Here is a 23,763-nt window from a genome sequence, read left to right on the forward strand (position 1 = left end):
GCCTTTATTGGATATGTCACATGCAAGTATCTTCTCCCATTCTGTAGGTTGCCTTTTACTTTTGCTGACTGTTTTCTTCACTATGTGGAAGCTTTTTATTTTGGTGCATCCAATTGTTTATTTTTGCTTTCATTTCCCTTGTCTCAGGAGACATACCTGGAAAAAAGCTGTTTCAGCCAATGTCGAAGAAGTTAATGCCTGTGTTCTCTTCCAGGATTTTTATGGTTTCAGGTCTCACATTTATATCTTCAATCCATTTTGTATTTATTTTTGTGTATGGTATAAGAAAGTGGACAAGTTTTCCCAAAACCACTTGTTAAATAGACTGTCCTTTTTCCCACTGGATATTTTTTCTTGCTTTGTTGAAGATTAATTACCAGATAGCTGTGGATTTATTTCTGGGTTTTCTACTCTGTTATATTGATCTTTGTGTTTATTTTTGTGCCAGTATCATACTGTTTTGATCATTACAGCTTATTAATACCACTTCAAGTCTGGAATTATGATGCCTTCAGCTTTGCTTTTCTTTTTCAAGACTGTTTTAGGTATTCAGGACCTTTTGTGGTTCCATACAAATGTTAGTATTGTTTGTTCTAATTCTTAAAAATGGTGATGGTATTTTGATAGGGGTTGCATTAAATGTGTAGATTGCTTTGGGTAGTATAGACATTTTAACAACATTTGTTCTTCCAATTCATGAGCATGGAATGTTTTTCTGTTTTTTTGTGTCATCTTCAATTTCCTTCATCAGTGTTTTGTAGTTTTCAAAGTACAGGTCCTTCACCTGTTTGGTGAAAATTCATATATTCCTAGGTATCTTATTATTTGCAGTGCAACTGTAAATAGGATTGTTTTCGTAATTTCTCTTTCTGCTGCTTCATTATTGGTGTATAGAAATGCAACATATTTCTGTAGCTGATTCTGTATCCTGCAGTTTTACTGAATTTGTGTATCAGTTCTACAGAAATTGGTAGAGTCTTTTAAATTTTCTCTCTCTACATACTATACTATCATGTCAACTGCAAATAGTGAAAGTTTTACTTCTTCCATATCAATTTGGATGCTTTTTATTCTTTTTGCTCTGCTTGCTGGGACTAGGACTTCCAGTACTATGTTGAATAAAAGTGGTAAGAGTGGTCATCCTTACCTTGTTCCTGATTTTAGGGGAAAAGCTCTCAGTTTTTCCCTATTGAGGATGATGTTAGCTATGGTTTTTTATATATGGCCTTTACAATGCTGAAATATGTTCCCCTTAAACCTACTTTGTTGAGGGCTTTTACCATGAATGGATGTTGTACTTTGTCAAACGCTTTTTCTGCATCTACTGAAATGATCATAGGGTTTTTATCCTTATTCTTATTGATGTGGTATATCACCTTGATTGATTTGTGAATATCGAACCATCCTTACAACCCAGAAATAAATCCCATTTGATTGTGATAGTTTTTTTAAGTGTATTTTTAGATTCAGTTTGCTAGCATTTTACTGAGGGTTTTTACATCGTGTTCATCAGGGATATTGGCCTGTAGCTCTTTTTTAGTGGTGTCTTTATTCACTTTTGGTATTAGGATAATGCTGGCCTCATAGATGAATGTGGAAGTTTCCCTTCCTTTCCTATTTTTTGTTTTTGTTTTTTTTTTTTCAAAATTTTTTTTCAACGTTTATTTATTTTTGGGACAGAGAGAGACAGAGCATGAACGGGGGAAGGGCAGAGAGAGAGGGAGACACAGAATCGGAAACAGGCTCCAGGCTCTGAGCCATCAGCCCAGAGCCTGACGCGGGGCTCGAACTCACGGACCGCAAGATCGTGACCTGGCTGAAGTCGGACGCTTAACCGACTGTGCCACCCAGGCGCCCCTCCTTTCCTATTTTTTGTAATAGCTTTGAGAAGAATTAGGTATTAACTCTTTAAATGTTTAGTAGAATTCATCTGTGAAGCCACCTGGACTTTTGTTTGTTGGGAGTTTTTTATTTACTGATTCAATTTCTTTGGTGATTATTGGTCTGTTCAAATTTTCTATTTCTTCCTGGTTCAGTTTTAGTAATTTATATGCTTCTAGAAATTTATCCATTTCTTCTAGGTTGTCCAATTTTTTGGCATGTAGTTTTTCATAATATTCTCTTATAATTATTTGTATTTCTGTGGTCTTGGTCATTTCTCCTCTGTCATTTGTGTTATTTGAATCCTTTCTCTTTTGTTCTTGGTAAGACTGGCCAGAGGTATATCGATTTTATTGATTTTTTTAAAGAACCAGCTCATTTCATTGATCCATTCTACTAGTTTGTTTTTTTTTTTAGTTTTTAATATCAGTTATTTCTGCTCTAATCTTTATTATAATTTCCTTCCTTCTGATGACTTTAGGTTTTGTTTGTTCTCTTTCTAGCTCCTATAGGTGTAAGGTTAGGTTGTTTGAGATTTTTCTTGCTTCTTGAGGTAGGACTGTATTGGTATAAACTTTTCTCTTGAAGTGCTTTTGCTGCATCCTAAAGGTTTTGGACCATTATGTGGTCATTTTCATTTGTTTCCATGTACTTTTTTATGTCTTCTTTTATCTCCTGGCTGACCCATTCATTGATTATTAGCGTGTTATTTAAACTCCATTTATTTGTGGTCTTTCCAGACTTTTTTCTTGTGGTTGACTTCTAGTTTCATAACACTGTGGTCAGAAAAGGTGCATAGTATGTATGACTTAAGTCTTCCTGAATTTGTTTAGGCTTGTTTTGTGGGCTAATATGTGAGCTATTCTGGAGAATGTTCCATGTGCACTTGAAAGAACGTGTCTGCTGTCTTAGGGTTGAATATTCTGAATTATCTGTTAAATCCATCTGTTCCAGTGTGCCATTCAGAGACATTGTCTCCTAGTTGATTTTCTGTTTTGATGATCTGTCCATTGATGTAAGTTGGGTGTTAAAGTCCCCTACTATTATTGAATTATTAATTCATTTATTTATGTCTGTGATTAAGTCTTTTATGTATTTGTGTGCTTCTATGTTGGGTGCATAAATATTTATAATTGTTCTATCTTTTTGTTGGATTGTCCTTTATTATGATATATATGTGTCTTTTTCTCTTGTTACAGTCTTACTTTTAAAATTTATTTGGTCTCATATAAGTATTGCTACTCCAGCTTTAACATCCATTTGAATGACAGATGTTTCTCGAACCCCTCACTTGAAATCTGCACGTGTCTTCAGGTGTAAAATGAGTCTCTTATAAACAACATATAGACGAGATTTTTTTTTTTTAATTCATTCTGTCACCCCTATGTCTTCTGACTGGAGTGTTTAGTCCATTTCTATTCAAAGTAATTACTGATAGGTATGTATTTATTGCCATTTTATTACTTGTTTTATGATTGTTTCTGAAGATCTTCTCTGATATTTTCATGTCTCTCATGTTTTGCAGATTTTCTTTAGTGATATATTTGGATTTCTTTTTTTTATTCTTTGCATGTTTATTAGTGGCTTTTGATATATGATTACAATCAGGTTTGTACATAATAACCTCTTCTGCACATAGCAATCTATATTAAGTTGATGGCTGTTTAAGTTTGAACCTGTTCTTTTCTCCTCCCTTCTCCGTGTTTTAGGTATATGCTATTATATATTATATCTTTTTCTTCTGTGTGAGTTCCTTGGTTCATTTTTTTACAGAAATATTCACTTTTACTACTTTTGCATTTCCCATCCTTATACTATCACTTTTGGCCTTTCCTTTCCACTCAAAGAGTCCCCTTTAATATTTCTTGCAGGGCTGGTTTAAGGGTCACAAACTCCTTTAGTTTTTGTTTGTCTGGGAAACTTTTCACCTTTCCTTCTATTCTGAATGATAGCCTTGCTGGATGGAGTATTCTTGGCTACAGATTTCCCCCGTTCAGCACTTTGAATACATCATGTCATTCCCTTCTGGCTTGCCAAGTTTCTGTTGAAAACTCTCCTGCTAGCCTTATGCTTTTTCCCTTGCCAGTTACTGACTTCTTTTGTCTTGCTGATTTTTAATATTTTTATGTACATTGTATTTTGCCAATTAATGACACTATGTCTTGATGTGGGTCTGCTTTTGTTGATTTTGATGGGCATTCTCAGTGCCTCCTGGATCTGGATATCTGTTTCTTTCCCAAAATTAGGGAAATTTTCAGCTATTATTTCTTCAATTAAATTTTCTGCCTCCTTTTGTCTATCCTCTTCTTCTGGGACTCCTGTAATACAAATGTTATTATGTCTGATGGAGTCACTAAGTTCCCTAAGTCCATTCTCATTTTGCATAATTCTTTTTTCTCTCTTTTGTTCATCTGGATTACTTTCCATTACCCTGTCTTCTAGGTCACTAATACGTTCCTCTGCTTCTTCCATCCTGATGTTCATTCCATTAAGCGTGTTTCTCATTTTGTTTATTGAGCTCTTTATTTTTGCTATGTTATTCCTTATCTCTGGGTTTCACTCATATCTTCCACTCTTTTCTCAAGTCCAGTGGCTATCCTTATGATAACTGCTTTAAATTCTGTCAGACATGTTACTCATATCTGTTTTGCTTAGATCTCTGGTCGTGGCCTTGTCCTGTTCTTTTATTTGGGATAATTTTCTCTGTTTCATTCTGTCTGCCTCTCCTTCTATTTCTGTGTGTTAAGAAAGTCAGCTATGCCTTCTACTCTTGAAAGTAGTGACTTTATGAAGAAGAGGTCCTGGATTGCCCTGCAGTGCAATGTTCCCTGTTCACCAGAACCTGGCATTTTAGAAGAGTATCCTATGTGTGTTGTTTACACCCTGCTGTTGTGTCTGAGTCACTTTTCCTTTCAGTGCACTCGTTTGCACTGACTCTCTACCAGTTGTGGCTGTTCTTGCTCTCTGTGGTGTTAGTAGGACCCAGGCAGGCCAGCTCTGAGGTGTTCTACCTGTCAGGGAACTTGGGAGTGGAGCAGTGATGTTAGCAAAATTTACACTGGGCCACTAGTCCAATGCTGAATCTCCTGAAGTGCTGTAGCAGCTGGGGTCTGTGCACCAGAGCAGCTGGGCGGGGCAGGGGTGAGGCAATGAGGCCGGGCATGGTGCAGTGGCTGGATACAAATGCACACTGGCAGCTGTGCATCAGCAGCTGGGCAGGGTACTCACAGGGCTTAAACAACATTTGCCCTGAGCCCAGGGTCCAGGCAGCAGGCGTGGAGTGGGTGAGTCCTCAGGAGAATTCATGGGTGTGGCCCGCTGCTAGCAGGTTAGGTACCTGTTGTCTGTGCAGCACTGCCTCTCACAGATGGCTGTGTTTATGCAGGGAGGAAAATGGTGTCTTCCAGCTCCCTCGTTTTCAAAGATGTCCCCCAACATGCTCTAAAATCAGTATAAACAGATCTGTCTCCTCTTTGCCCCTGGCTTTGTGTTAACTGTTTTTATGCTGCCTCTCTATGCAGGCTGCTATCTCTTTAAGGGTGGAGACCCAACTACCACTCACCCTCTTAGCTCATCCACTACTGAGTCCACTGACTACTGAAACTCCAGGTTCCAAGTCACTCTTTCTCCTCCTCTTCCCTTTCTTCATGATTAATACCACTGGCCAGCTTGCACTCTTCTTTTGCTTCTGGTCTCTTTCTACCTTACTGAAGAATGGACATTTTCTCATTGAAATAAGCTCTGAATTCTACTTAGTCAATTGCAAGACACAGAGCCCTAACTCATTAGCAATTCTTTGGTCAGTTCTTTCTACGTTTTCTGAAGAAATCTTATTCATGGTTTCACAGCAAGACCAAAAGACATAACACATTTGGGTAAAGGTAACTTACTCAAATCAAGTGATTCTTCATCATTCATCATATATGAATGAGGTAGAAAACAAAATACCTTTGAGCTCTTTCTTAACTTTTTCTGGATTGATTTTTATTTCCTTCATAGGCACTTTATTCTCAAGAAGTTGCTACACCATCCTTTTTACTTCTGAGAGAAGTAAAATTAATAAACCTTCATCATCTACTTGGCAGGTCTATCTGCTCTGTGAATGTGAGTTGCCATCCTCTGGGTAATCAAACTGAAGAACCCAATTCACAGCTCAAATGTCCAATACCCTGGCTGTAGTATCAGGAGCAAAGAGCACCGTCAGCTCTCTTGCAGATAAACTTATTGCAGACTTCCATTTTAGTCATCTGTTCCTGTCAACCACAGAAGTCATGAAGAGAAATACCAGAGTATATAGGCAGTAGAAAACTTGGTTTAGACACTAAACCTCTTTACAACTGAAAAAATATATATGTTTTACTTCTTCAGATGGCTTTTCAAAAAGGAATGCAGGATACTTATTTTTTACCACAGCTCACAAACTATGTAGTTTTGTTCCAAACTGACAGTGGTGGTATATTTTTTATTTCCTCACCAACATAAACATATTTGGACTTTTCCTAACTTAAGCATACAAGGTCTTTTACAGATTTGATTTATTTTGCCTAGAAAAAAAGCAAAATAAATCTTTCTGGGGAAGATTTTTGATAACACCACTCAGTATAGTATCAGCAAAGTTGATGTCTAAGATTCTACCTTATCATGAACTAACTTTTGGAGACTGGTATCATGAAAACTTATGGCTTCATTCTTATATTTAAGAAGTCAAACCAGTAGCAAAACAAGTATATTTATACAGTTGATTTTCTCAAACATCTTGTCTCAGATCCTTTCTATCAATGATGAGACTACTGGAAAGTCACAATTCTTTCCTATTTCTTGAGAAATAGATCAGTTCTTTCTTACCTATTCTTTTCTTGAAAATCTTTTACATATACTCCATTGTATGAAATCTTGCACTGAATGAAATCTGAAGCCAACATAATTTCCTGCCTTATAAATAACTTGACCTATTGCCTGGCTCCCCACCAAAATCTTTCTTGACTTCTGAAGTCCAGCAACTTTACTAAAAAAGGCCCAGTCACACACTATGCCCTTTCAATCTTCAGATTCCAGTTGTCTTTTATTTCAGAAAAGCTTAATCTCTAAGCATTAGTTTTGCTTCATTAGCTTGGGTATTGTGTGTACAATTATATATATAATGGATCCTCTCTGCCTGTCTTCTGTATCAGTAATCGACAAACTGAGGTACACTGGGGCTACATGAAGACTTCCCAAGAGATATGTGCACACAGACAGTGTTAAGGCAATCAAATTCCAGATCTTCAGCTTCCATCTTTTCTACTACTGATCTTTCTGGAAATGTACCTGCAGCTAAGGTCAGTCTCTTTCTCATTTCCTTTTCCCCTCCTTCACAGTCATTTTTCCCACTTTACAAAAGAAATGCATACTACTCACTAATCCTATCTAGTGCATTTCCCTGGAATATAAAAACTCTCCAGGATGTCAAACATAGAAATCCTCCCTTTAATCGAGGCAGTACAACAAGGATTTGTTCTTCCCTCATCGTGTATATATACAAGTAACATATATTTTATTAAGAAATGGAGTATGTGGGCCTGTGCTAGTATATTATAAGTTCAGATATATAGCAGAATGAAGGAGTAGTGAGGGCATTTTCACTTAAGGACCGTACATCTTCTGTATCCTTATTATTGTAAAAGAATCATCACAACTTTGGAAGACTTCAGCAAACACAAAGCAAAGAAATATTGAAGGCAGCAGTATCTTACTGTCTCCAGGCAACGCATAGTAAGGCTCTGTGCCTTATCTATTTATCTATATTAGAATTAGAATTCAGCTGTGTGATCGTCGTCATGGAGACATACATTAACATATTTATTTGAGCTGAAAAGTCAAGTTGGACTTTTACCCACAGAGGAAGTCTGATTTGAAAGATAAACTTGAAACTGAAGACTAGCTTTGTCAATTAGATTAAATGACAATCATTTTACTTAGATTGAGTGACCTACATTTATGGCTGGAAGGTTTTGATAAAAAATACATTTCAGACATATGTTAAGACAAAAAATTTCTCTAAAATTTTACTGTATATTGGAGAATATGTATTAAAATTAATAGTGTTTCTAAACAACGCTTTCTAACTATTTTGGGTCGGACAAGGTGTCTCTAAGTAAACTAGTAATAGGTTTTAATCATCATTTGGCAAGTCTTAGTTAAGCTTTCTTGATAAACTTCCCTGAACTGACAAAGTGATAATAAATCCCTCTGCAAGTCAAGTGGTTTCCATTCTTTGCTTTCAACCAGTGATTGAGCAATTGAGTTATCAGTAGATACATCATTACAATAATTTATAGATCACTTTATGATTTCTGGTACATAACTCAGCAGGATGAGAAAAGTTAATAAATGATGCAGTTCTGGCCTATTACAAACACGAATATTTTAAATCTCAAGGTGTTATGTCATTCTTTGACTGTGTATTTGACTCGGTTCAGTTCTCTCATTTCTAATCTCTATGACCTCACTATTTTACTGTACCATCTTTGTTCTTGCACTCCTTCCAATTATGTTTTCATTTCTTTGGTAGTTTTTTTTTTTTTCTTCAACTTCTTTCCTGACTTCTGCTTCAAATTTTACCTTTAAGTTTACTTATAATTAATTTAAAAGTTGTAGTTTAACCATTTCCCATCTTGTATATGATGTGAGATAGGAACCCAGTATTATTCTCCTTCATCTGAGCAATCTCTTGCCTCAGCATCATCTACTGAAAAATCTATCCATCTCTCCCCACTGATCTACAATACCAGTTCTCTCAGAAATCTGAGTTCTAGGGGCACCTGGGTTGAGCGTCCCACTTCGGCTCAGGTCATGATCTCGCAGTTCGTGGGTTCGAGCCCCGCATCAGGCTCTGTGCTGACTGCTTGCTCAGAGCCTGGAGCCTGCTTTGGATTCTGTGTCTCCTTCTCTCTCTGCCCCTCCCCCGCTCACACTTTGTCTCACTCTGTTTCTCAAAAATAAATAAATGTAAAAAAAAAATTAATTACAAAAAAAAGAAATCTGAGTTCTATATATAGATGGATCTGTTTCTGAATTTTCTATTCTTTCCAATGACCAACTTTTATATCCTTATACAACATATTGGTTTAATTATTAGTTTTATATTATCATTAAATAAGGAGGAAAAACACTTTGTTCTTCAGGAGTATCTTTGTAATTTTTGGATCATCTTCTTTAAAAAATTTTTTACACCAATATTCTATTGATTGACCTTTTAAAATATAATTTTCTATAGAATTCTAATGTCTTTTTTACAACTGTGAACATAATCACATAACATTTTCTTTTCTTTCTTTTCATTTATTTGTTTATTAAGTTTTTAATTCCAGTATATTTAACATAGTATTCTATTAGTTTCAGGTGTACAATATAGTGAGTCAACAACTCCATACATCACTTGGTGCTCATCATGACAAGGGGACCCCTTAATCCCATCACTATTTGCCCCATGCCCCATCTCTCTCCCCTCTGGTAACCATCAGTTTGTTTTCTATAATTAAGAGTCTATGTCTTGGTTTGTCTCTTCTCTTTTTTCCCTTTCTTCATATGTTTTGTTTCTTAAATTTTGTACATGAGTGAATCATGTGGTATTTGTATTTCTCTGACTTATTTCGCTTAGCAGTGTACTCTCTAGCTCTATCCATGTTGTTGCAAATGGAAAGATTTCATTCCTTTTTATGGCTGAATAATATTCCATTATATATATATATATATACACACATATATATATACACACATATATATATATATGTATATATATATACACACAAACACACACACACACACACACTTCTTTATCCATTCATCTATCAGTGAACATGTGGGCTGCTTCCATAATTTGGTTCTTGAAAAATAATGCTGCTATAAACATACAAGTATATGTACCCCTTCGAATTAGTGTTTTTGTATTCTTTGGGTAAATAACTACTAGTGCGGTTACTGGATCTTAGGGTAATTCTATTTTTAACTTTTTGAGGAACTTCCTTACTGTTTTCCACAGTGGCTGCACTAGTTTGCATTCCTACCAACAAGTGCACAAGGGTTCCTTTTTCTCCACTTCCTTACACTGCTTATTTATTGTGTTTTTGATTTTAGCCATTCTAACAGGTGTGAGGTGATACCTTGTTGTACTTTTGATTTGCATTTTCCTGATAATGAGTGATGTTGAGCATCTTTTAAGTCCAGAATTATAATGTTAGGTATCACCAAAATAACAACAGCAATAAAAATAATAATAGTGTGAGTAGCAGTAATGTTAAAACCCCCCAAATCTGTTAGGAATCTGATTCTAAGTGCATTAAGAGAATTAACATCTTTGCAAACTTTAGTCTCCCAATACATTAATAGGGCGTTTCTATGTAATTGGATCATAGTTAATGTTCAACAGAAGTTTACAGTTTTCTCAATAAAGGTCATAGACATTATTTGTTAAGATTTATCCAAATGTTATTTATATTGTGTTGTATATTACATTCTATATTGTAAACTGTGTAATTTTAAAATTACATTTACTATAGTAACTACCATGGAGAAATCCAGCAGATACCACCTTCACCAACTGGTCGAGGTTAACACTACTAGTAATGTCATGTTGTATGATAAAATCATGAGGTCCAGTCTCCAAAAGACCTCACCATTACTCTCCAAAAGTGACAGGGCCCTAAAAAGAAAAGACCAAGGAATAGCTGCAAATTGGATTAGGATTAAATAGATACAGCTACCTGGATTTGATCCTGAAGTAGACAAAGGGTGTAAGTAGAAAAACTGGGAAAATCCAAATAAAGGCATAGGTTAGTTAACATTTTTGTACCAGTGTCAACTTCTTAGTTTTGAAAAAGTAGAGCATGACTATGTAGGATGTTAATTATTTCACAATAAATTGTTCTTAAAATTATATTCTCTGTCTTGTTGTTGTTGTTGTTGTTGTTGCTGGTCTACAGAAATTTAATTGGCTTACCTATACTAATTTTGCATCCAAAAACCTTGCTTAACTCTCTAGTTAATTCTAGGAATTTAGCTATAGAGTTCTGGAAATTTTCTACATATCATTTGTCAATAATGACAGCGTTTTTTTCTTCATCTCCATTCCTACACCTTTTCTTTTATGACCCCACCCCCCACCTTATTCTGCTGGCTAGGATCTCTGGTAGGATCTCTATTCTATTCTATATTGAATACAAGTAATATCAGGGTCCTTATCTTTTACTGACTTAAATTATTTCCTCTAACATTGGCTGTAGCAACATTTTTTCTAGGTACATCTCCTGAGGCAAGGGAAATAAAAGCCAAAATAAACTATGGAGACTATGTCAAAATTAAAAGCTTCTGTACAGCAAAGGAAAGAACCAAGAAAATTAAAAGACAATCTACTAGATGCGAGAAGATACATGCAAATGACATATCCGTTAAAGGGTTAGTATCCAAAATATATAAAGACCTTAAACAACTCAATATCCAAAAAACAAATAATCCAATTTAAAAATTGGCAGAAGACACGAAGAGACATCTCTCCAAAGAAGATATCCAGACACACGAAAAGATGATCAGCATCACTCATCATTTGGGAAACGCAAATCAGAAGTATAAGGATATTGCCTCACGCCTGTCAGAGTAGCTAAAACCAAAAACACAAGAAGTTACAAGTACTGGTGAGGATGTGGAAAAAAAAGGAACTCTTGTGCACTGTTGGCGGGAATGCAAACTGGTGCAGTCACTGTGGAAAACAGAATGGAAGTTCTTCAAGAAATAAAAAATACAATTACCCTAAGATCCAGTAATCACACTACTGGGTATTTACCAAAAAAAATACAAAAACACTAATTCAAAAGGATATATGTACCCCTATGTTTATCACAGCATTATTTACAAGACTCAAGTTATGGAAGCAACCCAAGTGTCCACTGATAGATGAGTGGATAAAGAAGAAGTGATACACACACACATGTATACATATACATGCACACATACACAAAGGAATATTATTCAGCCATAAAAACTAATGAACTCTTGCCATTTTCTTTTTTTATCAAAAAAAATTTTTTTAATGTTTATTTATTTTTTGAGAAAGAGAGAGAGACAGAGTGTGAGTGCAGGGAGGGGCAGAGAGAGAGAGGGAGACACAGAATCCGAAGCAGGTTCCAGGCTCTGAGCTGTCAGCACAGAGCCTGACATGGGGCTCGAACCCAATGTCACCCAAGCTGTGAGATCATGACCTGAGCCAAAGTCAGACGTTTAACTGCCTGAGCCACCCAGGCACCCCTTGCCATTTTCAACAACATGGATGGAGCTAGAGAGTATAATGCTAATGCTAAGTGAAGTAAGTCAGTCAGAGAAAAACAAATACCATGTAATTTCATTCATATATGTAATTTAAGAAATAAAACAAGCAAAGAAAGGGGAAAAAAGAGAGACAAACCAAGAAACAGACTTTTAGCTATAGAAAATAAACTGACGGTTTCTAGAGGGGAGGTGGGTGGGTGGGGGAATGGGTGAAATAGAAGATGCGGATTAAAGAGTACACTTATTGGGGCATCTGGGTGGCTCGGTCAATTGAGTGTCCAACTTCAGGTCAGGTCATGATCTCACCATTCATGAGTTCGAGCCCCACATCGGGCTCTCTGCTGTCATCACAGAGCCTGCTTCAGATCCTCTTCCCTCCTCTAGCACTGCCCTCCCCCCGAGCTTTTCCTCCCCCACTCACTCTCTCTCAAAAATAAATAAATGTGTTTTTTTAAATTTTTTTTAACGTTTATTTATTTTTGGGACAGAGAGAGACAGAGCATGAACGGGGGAGGGTCAGAGAGAGAGGGAGACACAGAATCTGAAACAGGCTCCAGGCTCTAAAGCTGTCAGCACAGAGCCCGTCACGGGGCTCGAACCCACGAACTGCGAGATCGTGACCTGAGCTGAAGTCGGACGCTTAGCCAACTGAGCCACCCAGGCGCCCCAAAAATAAATAAATGTTAAAAAAAATTAAAGAGTACACTTATCTTGATGAGCACTGAATCATATGCAAAACTGTTGAATTACTGTATTGTTTCAGTGTTACACCTGAAACTAATGTAACACTGTATGATAGCCATACTGGAATTAAAATAAAGAATTTTTTAAAAAGACTCCATTGTCTCTGTTGATGACCACAGATAATTTTAATTGCATCAGAAAAATCTAAAAACAAGTCAGTTGTTTTTACTTTGAACATTACCACAGAGATAGCAATGCCATTGTTTTTATTTTCAAATGCTAAAATGTTCACTCAAAAGGCATAAAAGAGTACAACACAAAGAAAGCAAGGGAAGTAACATGAAGACAAAAAAGAAAAGCAAAATGGTATTATGTTACTAAAACAAAATAGAAGCTGTGACATTAACCATGTTAACCTGTAGACAACATCGTCCCGACTTTACTCTCCCCTGTCACAGTGTGCAGCTGTCACTGAGAAGTGGTTGCCCAGCCAGAGTCGACATTTCTTTTTTTTTTTTAATTTATTTATTTATTTTTTTTTTATGAAATTTATTGACAAATTGGTTTCCATACAACACCCAGTGCTCATCCCAAAAGGTGCCCTCCTCAATACCCATCACCCACCCTCTCCTCCCTCCCATCCCCCATCAACCCTCAGTTTGTTCTCAGTTTTTAACAGTCTCTTATGCTTTGGCTCTCTCCCATTCTAACCTCTTTTTTTTTTTTTCCTTCCCCTCCCCCATGGGTTCCTGTTAAGTTTCTCAGGATCCACATAAGAGTGAAACCATATGGTATCTGTCTTTCTCTGTATGGCTTATTTCACTTAGCATCACACTCTCCAGTTCCATCCACGTTGCTACAAAAGGCCATATTTCATTTTTTCTCATTGCCACGTAATATTCCATTGTGTAAATAAACCACAATTTCTTTATCCATTCATCAGTTGATGGACATTTAGGCTCTTTCCATAATTTGGCTATTGTTGAGAGTGCTGCTATGAACATTGGGGTACAAGTGCCCCTATGGATCAGTACTCCTGTATCCCTTGGATAAATTCCTAGCAGTGCTATTGCTGGGTCATAGGGTAGGTCTATTTTTAATTTTCTGAGGAACCTCCACACTGCTTTCCAGAGCGGCTGCACCAATTTGCATTCCCACCAACAGTGCAAGAGGGTTCCTGTTTCTCCACATCCTCGGCAGCATCTATAGTCTCCTGATTTGTTCATTTTGGCCACAGAGTCGACATTTCTAAACCCTCCCCCAGGTACCCCAGGTAACTTATGGATAGTGGTCTTAGGAACAGTCTTCCCCAGAAGGATGTCAGTGCAAGTGGCTGAAGGTCGGTTCTCGGGTTCAACCTGAACCTTGCAGCATGTGAGGTGTGTGCTCCTGCTCTTTCCCCAACCGCTGGAGGCCTCAGAGGCCCACGTTACAGAAAGTCACCTTCAGATTAGGAATGCCTTCAATACACCGGTTATTAGCAATAAGTACACTTTGACTAGGTTAACCTATTATACTTTTTGGAGTCCATTTATTACAGTAGTTTTCACTAACATGAAAACTGGTATCTTTGAGTGGGGAGCACACCAAACAAAAAAACTAAAATATATGGCCACTGCTTAGCAGCCACACAGCAGCAAATAAAGAAACTGAGTAAAGGATGGGAAGATCGTTATGTCGTGTAGTCACAAAACACTTAATAAAAATATTGCCTGCCGAAAGGAACCCATGGTGATAGAAGTAAAAAAAAGTGGTTGCCTTCAGGGGAGCAAAGCAGACAATTAACTGGAAAGAGACATACATCTGGGGTAATGGAAGTATTTTAGATCTTATTTGGGGTAGTGATTTACAACAGATGTACACGATTGTCAAAACTCACTGAACTGAATGCTTAAGAGCTGTGTGTTTACTGAATGTAAAGTATACCTCAATTATTTTAAATGCCTAAGATAGCTTCAAAGGCACAGTGGTATCTACCAAGTGTATAGCTGGGGGGAAAAGGAGATGGAAAACAGAATACTAGAATAACAATATTACTTTCTGCTCTTACTGAGAATTTACAAGAAAGAAAGGTGCACAGGCAATAACTAAAGAGATTTGAGAGTGGAAATGAGAGGGAACAGAGAATCCAGAAATTTGGGGGCTCCAAGGGTTAGAAACACTGACTATTTCTGGATTTCATACAGTAAGAAAGAAGGCTGAAAAGCTTTGAGCAAAAATGGTCCATTAGGTTTTCTCAGGTAAACAGAGGGAAGTCAGCCTTGCCACAGATCTGGTGAAGTACAGCACCCAGAAAGTTGAGAGAGGGAGGAACAGGGTTAAGGAAGCAAAGGAATAAAATAGGATTTTCTGGTGCACTTTTTGGTTAGAGTGACCATATTAATTTATTGTCCAAACTGGGATAGTTTTCAGAGTGAAAGGGCATTATTACTCACCATGCACAAGAGATATAAACTAAAACTCTCTGCCAGTCTTCGACATGTAGTCACTCTATTCTAGCACATGGAATTAACTGGAAGAAGATAGATCAGAGCCAACTAACTTTCAGAGGAAATAACATGGACAAAACCCCCACAAGCCTTGCCTATAAGCCTTTGACCCTTAAAACAATGCTCATGCAGCCAAAATTGCAGGGACAGAAAGTAGGAAATAAAGGTTACATAGCCTCCAAGGAGGACATATTCCCCAATGTCGACATGAGTTGACCTTGGAAAAAAACAAACAAGAAAGAACCTTCTGGAAGGCAGAATTAGGTCCTAGAGAATAATGAACAATGGAATTCCCTCTAGAGACCAGGACCAGAGTGTAATCAAGGGATATCTTCTAACCTACGCAAAAATTTCTTCAAAATGTTTCTTGCCATTTCCTGCTTTTGTTATTGTCAATATTCCTAATTCTAAATGTTCCCTCAGCGTTAGGAGATTAGACATAAACTTCTAATTTGCTAATTGGGCCCAGTACAATAAGTTATGGGCACTGAAACATAACATGATGGTGGTAAGAATAAATCCAAAAAGTCTTTTACAAAGATCACTGACCTGACTGCCAGGAGGCCATGATTCTCTTCCAACCTTCACTATGAGCTGTGTGACCCTGGGTAAATCATGATTTCTCAGGACTTAAGTTCCCTCAATTAGAAAGTGAATAAGAGAATGCCTTCCAGTTCTAATAATTCTAATTTAAAGTTCTTGACCTTGCTGACCCAAAAGAACTACAAAAATCCTCTATAAAATGTCATTACCTAGAGAATACATAATAAACTAGCTGGTCTAGTTTTATAGCAAAAGCTACTCAGCACAATTCTAAAAAGTTATATTGGCAAGAACCATCCTGGCACTCTTTCATGTCTTGAGTTTTCTATATTATTTTGGTTTCATTATAGTAAATTAAGGAATAAAATAGAACTTTTTTTTTTTAAACTGAGAAAAGACACTTGCCTTCCATTTCATTAGGCTTTAGAAACTAATCCAAAAAGAAAGGAGAAAGTGCACTGTACCTAAACATTTTAATTCTTTTATAGTATTTCCAGATTAAAAGTGAGAATATTTTAAAAACCAAATGCAATTTGGAGTAACTTTCAATCTAATGATACCATAATAAAATACTTTATCAGTCATACAGTCAACAAGAATATTCACTGAATCCTAAAAACATTATTTTTTCAGATAATTAAAATCTGAAAAATATATCTGCTAAATTTCAACTTGTGAGGTCCTTTTTAATTTTCTGGAAGAAAATACCATTTGGGACTCTGCCTTCTTCACTGAGAAAAAAAAAGATAAAAACTAATATTCTATATTAGTTCACATATATTATTAGTATATTATTCACGTATATTATTATATTATTCTATATTATTAGTATATTATTAGTTCACATATATTATTATTATTATATATATTATGATTCTATATTATTCACATATAAAAATAAAATCCAAACATTTTAAGAGAGTAAGGCCCAAATTCTGTTAACTTCAAATCACTGTATGTTGGGACAAAGAAAAAAAATGGCAAACATTTTTCAAGTCCTGCTATCACATACCCGAGTATCATCAGTGAGTTTCTAAATTAATCACATTTATTGTCACTGATTATAAACTATGAAACTATAGATGTTGGACTAATCAACTCCATTGTATCTTGGGAAAAGTTCATTCTAATAATCTGTTGAGTGGATTAGTGAAGCAAAAGAAGAAAAATGAGATTAAGTACCATGAAAATACCTCAAATCTGACAGAAATTTGCAGGTGTACCTCAGAATATACAAAAATTTAAGTAAGTTTAAATGATGGAAGATTTATAAGTGAAATATTGTTTTAAAAACGACTTAAGGAGACTATTTAGACGTATTTGACAAGTCTCAGGTAAAGGAAGAAATGCTTTCTTTATGATAAAATTACCCCTTAAGAAAATTCTTCACACATTTAGATGTTTCCGTACCAGCACAGATGTTGAGAAGTCTCTTGTTTGCTTTTATTCAAAACACTTTACATATGACAATTTTTTCCTTCTCTTGAAACTTGAAGACTTATCTTTCCTTCTGTTCTAGGAAACTGTCTTATGTTATTTCTTGGATGATTCTCTCCCATTTTCTCTTGTATTAGTGGGCTGCTACTGGACCTGCTGGTTTATGTCACTAATGACTTCTTCCTCAAATTTATCTTTCAACAGCTCAGTGAATTTTTTTTAGCCTTTAGATTTCTAATTTTGGGAGTTATTTCCCGTTCTTTAATTTTCCTTTCCTTTAATTCTCCTTTTTAAAAAAGACTTATTTTCTATGCAAAACCTTCTCACATTTTTAAAGACCTGTTTCTTTTCTTTTTCTTTCTTTTTTCTTTGAGAGAGAGCATGTGTGTGTGTGCAAAACCAAGAGCGGCAGGGACAGAGTGGGCAGAGGGAGAGAGAGAGGATCTCAAGCAGGCTCCATACAGCTCGGAGCTGATCAGGGCTCAAGCAGGGCTTGATCTCATGACCATGACATGACCTGGGCTGAGCTGCTCAGGTGCCCCTATAGTTTGTTTCTTTAGTTTCTTACTGCTGTCTCTATAGTTTCTGTCTCATCAGAGCTCTTCCTTTGTGTCCTTTGGGTTTATTTTATCTCTATCATATTGGAGTCATACCTAAATATCTGGTGATCCTTGGCTGTCTATTCCTACTTAAGTGTAAATTATTAGTACAGCAAGTTGGCAGCTCTGTCTGTGTCGGGGGCGGGGGGGAAGGGAGCTTGTTGAAGGTGAGTGTCACTGAACAGCAACCAGGGCAGCAAGCTGGCTTTCTCAGTGGGGGAACCCCTACGGGGACTTTCTCTGGGATCATTCTGTTTCTCTGGAAAATCCTCTAACACTGTGTTTGGTACTTAGAAATCTGGCTCCTGGTGCTCACTGTTCCTGTGTCCCCATCTTCTGGGTTGGGGGAAGGTACTTATCTGGCTGGGGTTAGACAAGGACCTGGGTGTCCAGCTGGTCCTTTTACAGACTTTCAGCTGGTCATCTGTTTCTAGTGCCATGCCTCACCTCCTCCTTCAGCCTAACCTTTAGTTACAGAACCTTCTAAGGTTCTATAAGGTAAAACTGCTTCCTGACACTATCTTCTTCTGTAGGTGCTTAGGTTTCGCCTTCCTCTACTCCACTAAGTCATGGTATCATACACTTTCTGTATTCATATTTATGAGAAGTACTGATGTCACCCACTTTTTATCAAAAAAAAAAGGTGAAATTTTTGTTTCTTATTTCCTTTGTTTTGAATGGACATTTTAACAGGAGAAGGTGGAAAGTTCTTCACACGTCATTGTAAAATCAGAAGTTACAGTTTCTGAGTTACTTCACATACCATTTGTAATGGCTGAATTTACCACAGTTTTGGTCTTCTCAGTACACATTCCCAAATCTCTTCTTCTAATTCATTTGGAGAAAGACTCCCTCACTCCCTGAGACCCCGTGGGGTTTTCAGTCACTGGATGCACGTCTGTGGCAGCACTGGTGAACACGCCCCAGGCTGGCCCATCAGAATACTCCGTTCCCTGGGCCACAGTGATTATTCACCACATGTGGAGCCAAACTGAGTTGATCCATATCTTCTCTGTGGCCAATCGCTAGATGTGCGGCTCAACAAGTTCTCTTCCTGTTGAGATTGCTAAACCAGGAAGATGACAGTCTCAAGCTGCTGGTGGTCATTTTACTGGTTATATGCCTGTCTGAATAATGACGAATAAAGAAACAAGCAGAGCTGAAAAAGGGTACAGATGAGATCATTTGAGTTCCTGGCTGCAACCATGCTTGAAGCCAGATGCACCTCTGGAAACCATAGCTATGTAAACAATTAAGTTCCTTTTATTTTCATAAGCTGGCGTGGGCTGGCTTTCTATCACTTGCAACCAAAGGAGTCCTGATGAATTCATCATTTAATCAAAATGTTCCAAATTAGTAACACTTGAACTATAAAACACCACTTCTTCGCCAAAAATTAAACAGCCTAACTTCTTTTATTAAAATAAAATCACAATCATAAGTAACATATATGTATGTCCCTTCTATCTGAATATTCTCATGTTTCCAGAGTAGAAGGATCTTTGAGAAGGAGGCATATATACTCTGTAGTATTACAAACCCCAGAGTCACTAGCCTGCAGAATGATTTTCTTCCAGGTACTTAAAAAAGTCTTGTCATTTCTTTAAACCTTCTCCATCAGTTTTTTAAAAAACTCAAGTTGCATGGTTATCTTACATAAAGGCTATGTGGAAAAACAAAATAATATATCTCAAAATATTTGTTCCATTAGGAGGAAAAGTTTGGTTGATATTCAAATAATTATTCAGCCTCAATCTCTGACCCAGGGACTGGAAACAAGGATAATTTCAACCCAAGTATTTTTGGGAAGGAAGATGGTAATAACATGCCTCCAAGGAGACAGGTGGGAATGCTTAAAAGTCATGTGTTCCTTGGATGTTCTCCCTGGTGTAACTTCCCCATTACTGTCTGCAGTCCATGTGCTCACCAATCCAATGGTCGTTGTCTAAGGCTCTAGGTTTGAAGACGTTGCCTGCGTCTTTAGTGATTTCGAGTACATTTAGAGGCCATGCAGGTAATCTAAAAAAAATGAGTAAGCTAAGCATTCTAAATGTGTTAGAATTACTTTATTTGCATTAAAGAGTAAATCTTATTAAAATTCAGTCTCTCTCACTCTCTTTTTTTATTGGTTCAAGTCCTGGGAGTTTTTCTTTTTCATGCATCATTCCTATCTACTGCTCCTTGTTCATCCATGATTTGTTTCATAGAATTATAAATAATAGATTTTTGGCACTGATACTCTCTCTATGTAAAGAAACTGTGTATGAGTAAGAGCTAATAATAATTGATAGTAATAGTTCAGTTTATTGAGCACTTAGTATGTGCCATTCACTGTTCTAAATCATTTATATGTATTAAGTGATCTTGCACTCATTTCAACTCCTTGAGGTAGGTACCATTATCCTCACTTTATAGACGAGGGCTTGGAGACACTGAGAGGGGTAAGCAGCCTGTGCAAGATCACATAGAAAATAAGTTGTAAATATGAATACAAGCACTCTGCCTCAAGGATCTCTGTTCTTAAACTATTACTCTGCACTCCCCAAAGAAATATGCCATCCTATTACAGTTTGAATTGTGTCCCACAAAATGTTAACTTAAAGTTCTAACCCCTAGTACCTGTGAATGTAACCTTATTTGGAAGGGTCTCTGTAAATATAATTAGGTTAAGATGACATTATACTAGATTAGGGTGGGTCCTAATGAATATGATAGCTGTCCTTATAAGAACAGGAAAACTGGGACACAGAGGAAAGACATCCATGAGATGATGGGGCAGAGTTTGGGGTTATGCTGCCAGAAGCTAAGGAAAGCATGGGGTTACCAGAAGCTACAACAAGCAGAAAGGAGTGTCCCCAGAGGTCTCTGAGGGAGCATGGCTCTGCCAACACCTTGATTTAAGACTTCTGGCCTCAGGGACCGTGAGAGAATACATTTCTGTTGTTTAAAGGTACACAGTTTATGGTACCTTGTCATGACAGCCCTGGGAAACCAACATACTGTCTTTCCCTTGTATTGAAATATACCATCTTACCAATCTGTCATTTCCTAGTTTCATATAGATGACAGTAGGAATAACATTAACTGTCCTCTGAATTCTATGTAAAGAAAATCAACAGCCAGGGGTGGGGCTGTGAGAATGAAAAACCCAGCCTCCCATCCAGTTGGGGCAGCTAACCTACCCTCAGCTCTAGCTGATCACTGTCACATGAACAATTCAATTTTCACAAGAACCCAGAAAGTGGATTTGTACATTAGTTAAAAACAAATTAAATTAGTTACTAGTTAAAATAACACTAGTTAATAACTAATTCATGTTTAAAACAAACACTGTGCAAACAGGACACATCCATGGACCAAATCTGACCACAATCTCTGCTGTTTTCTTTACTTTGTCCACTTCCCCTTGACCACTTTCACTTGACCAGGCCCTAACTGGAGTCATCCAGCTACCAGATCTAGGAAGCAGGCACAGTGTGGGTACGTGAGAAGCCATGTGGAAGTCAGCGCTGTAGGACTAGGAAACCCTCTTTGAGATACAGAGTGTAGCAGATGCAGAAGAATCCTACACACTTTTGAATCCAAGACTGAACACGTGCACTCCTCTGGATCCGTACCTGGAGTCTAACACTATTCCTCTATTCTGTCAGCTGGCCTTCCTAAGGCTTGCTTTTTTTTTTTTTTTTTTTTGTCAGTCTGATACATAAGGGACTTAGAGCTTTACTGGGTAAAGGTTTTGGGTAAGTCTAGGACATGATCTTGGTATATCTCAGATTCACTGCCATTTCATTCATAGCACTGTGTTTATAACGTAAGCATATAACTTATAATTCCTAAATTTCTTATCTCTTATGTGTATATTTGAATGAAGCCTAAGTGGATTGCAATAGCTCAGAGCTGCCTTTCAGTATTCACCATCCTATAACCTGTGAAAGTTGTCCTGAAACCTGGAAACAGTTCTGAAAACAAGTTTTGTGAAATTGAAATCAGTTCTACAAAATGTGACTTTATTACTCAGGCTTGTTAGAAAAACTTCTAAAATATAAGGAATTGTTCTGATTATGTTAACATCAACTCTAGCCCAATAGGTCTACTACTATTTAGTAGCCTTAGAATCTTCTGAGTCCTCCTTGGCTATAAACATTGCTTCAGTATCTACAGGAGTTCAGACCTATTTGATACGGTATAGAAACTAATGATTGCTGCTGGTAAGTGAAAGGAAGTACTTGATATGTTGCCAGGACTCTCTCTGCTACATTGAGATATTAAATTCAGTGATGCAGTTTGGCACACTACAGTGTTTGAGATCTGGAAAATTGACAAACATTATTTTAGAAAATTTGTAGAGCAAAGTTAAGAAGTGAAATACTGCAAAATCGGCCCAAGTTCATCTCATTTAATGTTTTGGGCTTTTAAAGTTTATTTTTGCTTGAATTAAAAGCATCTCAATCTTCCACTTCAAACTGATAAAATCATACTGAAATTCACTAGCTGATATTTCTCACAAAACCCCAAATAGTCAGGAAAGCCAATTTTATCCACATTTGACAGATGAGGAAACTGAAGCTGAGGGCGTTAAATAACTTGTTCAAGGTTGTTAGTGACAGAGGTAAAAGCCTGCACTCAAACTTCCTGATTCTGAGTTCAGTAACCTTTCCCACAAATATGTCATGCAGACTTCTAAGACCAGGCTGTTTAGCCATTAGGATAGCCAGACCTGTGATCAAAATTGCCCTTGATTTCTTTTTTTTTTTAATGTTTATTTATATATTTATTTTTTTGAGAGAGAGAGAGAGAGAGAGACAGAGAGAGAGAGAGAGAGAGACAGAGCGTGAGCAGGGGAGGGGCAGTGAGAAAGGGAGACACAGAACCTGAAGCAGGCTCCAGGCTCTGAGCCGTTAGCACAGAGCCCACCGCTGGGCTTGAACCCAAGAATCATGACCTGAGCCGAAGTCAGACGCTTAACTGACTGAGCCACCCAGGTGCCCCAAAACTGCCTTTGATTTCTGATGTCAGATAAATCTTTCAAATGTCTGTAAATCTGAAGTTTCTCATTTGTAAAATGGGAGTTAAAATTATAAAACACATGTGAAGACCATAGCACAGGGTGGGCACTGAACAAATGCCAGTTCCCTTCTCTCTCTTTCTTCTACAAGATCCCTTAAATCTAAGTAGATTGTCCATTCTCTGGTTCAAAATCTGTATGATTGGTGAAACCCTAAATAACTATAGAAAAGTAACTCAGGGGATACGCAGATACTGAAAGCACAACGATAAGCTCATTGTCACAGACAAAGAAGACCATAGCAGAAGTTGTTGTCATGTATGATTATATAATGGCCAAGAGAGTGGTTTAAAAAAAAAAAAAATCCATGATCTTGAGTCTTGTTTTTAAAGGGGCAGGTCACATCAAAACATCACGTCTTGAACTCATTCTCTGCCATGTAATAAATATGGCTCATTGTCTCCAAACACAAAATATTCAAAACATATCAAACAGGTATGACATACTTCCAACTTAATGGAACTGTTTGAGACTCCAAAAGTAGGTTATCCCAATAGCTATCATGTCCTACATCAGCCAGGAAAGAGATTCCTCAGGACCACATGGCTAGTCAATGCCACAAAAGAACTTAAATGCTAACTCCTTTGTACCTCCTCTCTCTGGCTCACTTGGGTGAGAATGAAGTAGGGGCACGCATGACCGACACTAGGTGGGGATGGGCCTGAAAGAGAGGCAAGAAGTTAAGGGGGCTGCAGATGTGGGCAGGAGGGAAGCATAAGCTCAGAGCTGCTAATGTCAAGAGGCATTCACAGGCCTACTACCACAA

The 23,763-nt window shown here is 37.3% G+C and overlaps 1 protein-coding gene and 1 pseudogene across 8 annotated transcripts in view; both read right to left on the reverse strand.

Annotated features, from left to right (window-relative positions):
- ZNF438 (zinc finger protein 438) overlaps positions 1-23,763 on the reverse strand; it is a 172,917-nt gene that overhangs the window by 66,059 nt on the left and 83,095 nt on the right. The window lies entirely within an intron of this gene.
- Positions 5,499-6,636, reverse strand: LOC125170533 (probable ATP-dependent RNA helicase DDX10; annotated as a pseudogene).

The sequence above is a fragment of the Prionailurus viverrinus genome, chromosome B4 (assembly GCF_022837055.1).
Source record: "Prionailurus viverrinus isolate Anna chromosome B4, UM_Priviv_1.0, whole genome shotgun sequence".
Classification (NCBI taxonomy): Eukaryota; Metazoa; Chordata; class Mammalia; order Carnivora; family Felidae; genus Prionailurus; species Prionailurus viverrinus.